Raw genomic sequence first — 5,302 nt, 5'->3', positions numbered from 1 at the left:
CAGATATTCCACGAGCATAGAATATCGCAATGAATGCATCTAGCTCCTCATCAGATAGAGTAAACTGTAAATTATTGTTCCTGCATGCTTCTGCAAGCGTACAGTTCTTTATATGTGTCAATATATATGAATCAAAAAATAAACGCCATGCGCTCAAAGGACTATCGATAATGATATTTCTTCTGGCGTATCCTGTAGGGCCAGGTGCTTCTCGAAGAATATTTTGGCTGTCACGCCTACCAGGCAAGTGTTCTCCAATTTCAACAGGTTTCCATTGAATACCATCCGCTGAAACTAGTATTCCTTCAGATTCGCCTTCTCTGGTGTTTGTTGTTGCATTACCTTCGCCGCCATCGTTATCTGTTGTTCTTTCATTTCTGGGACGTTTTGCTGATTTTTTCTGTCCACGACCAGGAGGATGGTCACGAGGCAACATAACTGCATGAGCCCGATCCCCAGTTGATGTGCTTGGAATATCTGTAAAAAAGTTGATGAATATTTAGAATTTTTGTTTTGTAAGGGTCCGTGCACACTGGCTGGATTAGCGGCGGAATATCCGACCGGATATTCTCACCACAATCCGGCCCGTACCTGCCCGCTCAGGTACAGAGCGGAGTTTCATACCTGAAGCTCCGCTCCGAACCCCGGGCTGGAGCCGCTGTCTGGGACGGAGCCGTGCTCGCGCGTAAGCAAGCGCTGCTCTGTCCCTGACAGCGGCTCCAGCCCGGGGTTCGGAGCGGAGCTTCAGGCATGAGCGGGCAGGTACGGCCTGTATTGCGGCAAGAATATCCAGATGGCTATTCAGCCAGAATTCTGCTAGTGTGCACAGGCCCTAACTCAGTGTGTGGAAGAACAAATAAATACACATAACTACTTACCTTCTGGATTTGTTCCTTCTGAGTCTTCAGATTCACTTGATATGTTCTGAGGAATGAAATCTTCATCACTGTCAGAATCAAATACATGTTCCTGCAATTCGGATTCCGATTCATCCTCCGGTATGGATTGCAAAGTAGCCAGAATATCCTGAGGCTTTATCAAATGTCTTCTCTCCATATTCCTCACAAATTCCATAATTCTATATAGTTCCCTGCTGAAAAATAGAAATGAAATGAAAACTAAAAGAAATAATAACTGTTCTGCCACCTTCAAAAGTAGGTGGGCTGAATCAGTTGACAGACAGCTAAACTATTTCATAACAATTCATACCTGTATGAGTCTTCAGAGCTCGTATGTCTGCGTCTGTTCTCTTTGTCTCTTCAGCTGAACTGAAAGTAAAGTTACTATCCAGAATACTGTCTCCTGCTAGGACCTTAGAAAAACACCACCCTTCATTAGCATAAGATAAGAGCCTAGAGTAAACAAGCTATTTTGTTCAGCATTACACAGTAATACAAGCAGGTAAAACACAAGGAAAATGTGAAAAGTTGACATGTAAATTGAACTACATCTATATGAACATCAGGGTAAATAAGACAGAGTGAAAAAATTATGCACAAAACTTTATAGCAACATTTAGTGACAAAAGGACCTCAAAATATAGTAGGGAGTCAAAATGACTCCCTTCAATAGTTCTTGGTAAATTTTGAAAAAAACGCACAAATTTTTCACCAAAATTATTTATTCTCACAAAATCTTTTTTCACATCATATTTGAGGAAAAGTCACCGAGTTTCAAACCGGAATTCTGAAAAATGTAGTCACAGAAGAGAAATAAAAAACGAAAGGAGTCAAAATGACTCCATCAGTAGTTCTAGTGTTAAGTCTTGTTGGAAGAAGGATATAAGAGGTCAAGCAGATCCGTGCTTATACACAAAATATACAGATGGAAAGTGGATGTATATTCTCTTATATGTGGACGACGTGATTGTTGTTCATCAAGACGACGCAGAAATTGGAAAAATGACTGAAATTCTGAATCAGCACTTTGAAACAAAAGACCTTGGAAGTGTGACATATTATCTAGGAATCCAAATCCAGAGAGAGGAAGATGGAAGTTTTCTTCTAAACCAAAGTGCAAAAATTAATTTGATTCTGAATCAGTTTAAAATGTCAGAGGCCAAAGGTATATCAACCCCAATGGAACCATCCTACCTGAAGCTGGAAGGAGAAGATGACCTGTTGCCTAACAATGAGAAATATCGTCAGACAGTGGGGGCACTTCTATACATATCAACTATGACTCGACCGGATATCACAACAACAGTTGGAATCCTTTGCAGATATGTGGAAAAACCGCGCCAAAGAGACTGGAATGCTGTTAAGAGACTTCTCCGATATTTGAAAGAAACGCAAGATGTAAATTTAAAACTATCTGCAGCAGGAGATCTAGAACTTACCGGCTATGTAGATGCGGATTGGGCTGGTGATTCGCGTGATCGTAAATCCACAAGTGGATACTTGTTTAAAGTTGGAGAAAGTTCAATCTCCTGGTCTAGTAGGAAACAAGTGTCTGTTGCCTTGTCATCTACAGAAGCGGAGTATGTGTCCGCAGCCTATGCAAGCCAGGAGGTTGTTTAGCTAAGACAATTGATGGACGATCTTGGCAAACCGTCAACTCAGCCGACTGTAATTTATGAGGACAACCAAGGATGCATTAAACTTGCATGCAGTGAAAAGATCAGTGCTAGAACCAAGCACATTGATGTCAGACATCATCATCTACGTGATTTGATAGATCGTGGCATAATTCAGTTTGTCTATTGTGAAACTGATAAGATGGTAGCTGACATTATGACAAAGCCATTGCCACGAGCTAGGTTCCAAGAATTGAGAACCACAATGGGACTAAGAGGATAAGTAGTTGTTGAGTGGGGGTGTTGGAATAATACATATTAATCTGTATGTGTATTGCAACAACTACTGTGTGCTGTTTCATATGTTGTGCATATTGTGAGGTTGTTAACAAAGTTGTGTTTTAAAAAAAAAACAACTCACACAGACAGGATGCCCCCTCCTTCTCTTCCTGTATTGTTGTTATATGTTTTGTTTCTCCTCATGCTGCAGTAACACCAGACTCCATGCTGTGCCTATGCTGGATATGAATAATCCTACATTCTGTGTTCTAAACTCTGGATGTCACGCGGATTAATACTCTGCTAACAATTAAGTTGTGGACTGATTATTGCTGCGCCATCAATCCCTGCACTACAACGCCCAGCACCACCTATAACATCCACACTGCCCTGGAGCTAGCTCTACCTGTGCAGAGCCACACCATCCCTGCTGCACTAACATCAGCTCCAGAGGACCTGCTCTGCAGCGGCGGCTTCCTGTAGCCGCATACCACAGGTGGCGTCACAAACTTTATACAAACACTATAAATCCCCTATAAATAAACCCCTTTTATTGACCGCCCTGGGTCACGGACCGAGTCACCACCACTGTGACATCCCCCAGCATCTACCGGCCCGGCACCGGGTACCCCAAGGCCCAGGGGGCGCGTCACATGCGGCTTCATTAAATGCAACTGTTTAACTGTTCATGAGGACTCGTGTCAAATGTGTCTGGTCAGCAAGTGAATCCAGTTACATGTCTGTGCCTGAGGGCAAGTACCCCTGTATGACTGAGAGAAGCTGCAGCACATGGTCTATGGTCGCCCTGAATAAACAGTTCCCCAAGGATTCCAAAGAATTCATGAAACCTGTCTCGCCCCTATCTAAACCTAGCGGTGTGCATGTAACAAAATCTTTCTATTTCTCTCTGAGGTCTCTCCAGAATGCAGGGCACAATAAACAGACAGGTTATAAAAGAAGTACAATATACTTATGTTGCACCTCTCCTGTCTCTGCCCAGTCCTCCGCTGGCTCGCTTACTCCCTTTCTCCCATCTGACTTCACTCTTCAGAACCTCCAGTGCTCACTGGGACTTAAATGACGTCCTGTTGAGCATCACCCAGTGATGTCATGATGTCTCTTGATGCCTAATGAGCATTGAATTGCAAAAATTTGGGTTCTGGAAAATCCAATTTTTTGTGAAATTTGAAGCAGAGAGACAAAAATAAGACAGCCCCCAAAAATGGAATGGTATTATAGTATCTAGTTTTGCATTTTGCATGAGTTCTTGTAAATACTGCTATCATAAGGCGGTATCTGCAGCCCATTCAGGTTGCACAGGTTGTCCAGTGCCTAAAGGATAACAAAGAGGTTTGCCATGTCTTTCAGCACAGTCTCCAGAGCATGGAGGAGATTCCAGGACACTGTCTGTGGCACATTATTATTATTATTATTTGGCACTTTTCATGTGAAAAAGGGGGTATACATAGCAAACACAATTGCAAAAATCTTGAACAAAAACGCAATGGCAAACTGGTACTGGAGGAGAGAGGACCCTACCTGCGATGTCTCACAATCTTCAAGGGATGGGTGAGGATACAGTAGGTGAGGGTAGAGCTGGTCATGCAGCGGTGTGGTGGAGCAATGATTACTGCAGGTTGTAGGCTTTTCGGAAGAGGTGGGTTTTCAGGTTCCTTTAGAAGGTTTCCTCAGTAGGCAAGAGTCTGATGCTTTGGGGTAGAGAGTTCCAGAGTAGGGGGGATACACGGGAGAAATCTTGTATGCGATTGTGAGAAGAAAAGATAAGAGGGGAGTAGAGAAGGAGATCTTGTGAGGATCGTAGGTTGCGTGTAGGTGTGTACCGGGAGACTAGGTCACAGAAGTATGGAGGACAAAGGTTGTGGATGGCTTTGTATGCCACGGTTAGGGTTTTGAACTGGAGTCTCTGGGCAATGAGGAGTCAGTGAAGCATTTGACAGAGAGGAGAGGCTGGGGAGTAGGCGGGAGGCAGGTGGATTAGTCGGGCAGCAGAGTTTAGGATAGATTGGAGGGGTACGGGAGTGTTAGCGGGGAGGCCACAGAGCAGGATTTTGTAGTAGTCGAGGCGGGAGATGATGAGGGCGTGCACTAGTGTTTTTGCAGATTCATGGTTGAGGAATATGCGGATCCGGGAGATGTTTTTGAGTTGGAGTCGGCAGGAAGAGGAAAGGGCTTTGATATGTGGTTTGAAGGAGAGGTTAGAGTCCAGGGTTACCCTGAGGCAGCGAGCTTATGGGACTGGGGAAAGTGGACAGCCATTGATTTTGATGGATATGACTCGCCCCCAGGGCCATGGGGTACTCGGCAGCCGGGCCTTATGGCTGCTTGCAGGGGGGATATCACGGTGGCTGGCCCGGTTCGTGACCCAGGGCGGTCAGTGCAAAAAGGGGATATAATTGTTAGGGACATTTTGTGACGCTGACTCGCCCCTGGGGGCCTGCAGCTGATCGCCAGGGTTATCACGGTGGCTGGCCCAGGGCGGTCAGTGCT

At 44.6% G+C, this 5,302-nt stretch overlaps 1 long non-coding RNA gene across 1 annotated transcript; it reads right to left on the bottom strand.

Moving 5' to 3' along the window:
- Positions 1–209: 209 nt before the first annotated feature.
- On the bottom strand, positions 210–1,319 carry LOC141221834 (uncharacterized). Its single transcript, XR_012289761.1, has 3 exons — positions 1,210–1,319; positions 879–1,093; positions 210–477 (listed from the first exon to the last, which is right to left on the bottom strand). It is a non-coding gene; the product is annotated as an uncharacterized lncRNA (long non-coding RNA).
- Positions 1,320–5,302: the final 3,983 nt, after the last annotated feature.

The sequence above is a fragment of the Phyllobates terribilis genome, unplaced genomic scaffold (assembly GCF_046119375.1).
Source record: "Phyllobates terribilis strain yellow unplaced genomic scaffold, ASM4611937v1 Scaffold_338__1_contigs__length_2061084, whole genome shotgun sequence".
NCBI classification, from domain to species: Eukaryota; Metazoa; Chordata; class Amphibia; order Anura; family Dendrobatidae; genus Phyllobates; species Phyllobates terribilis.
The sequence above is the reverse complement of the archived record's forward strand: the minus strand, read 5'-3'. Positions and strand labels throughout refer to the sequence as shown.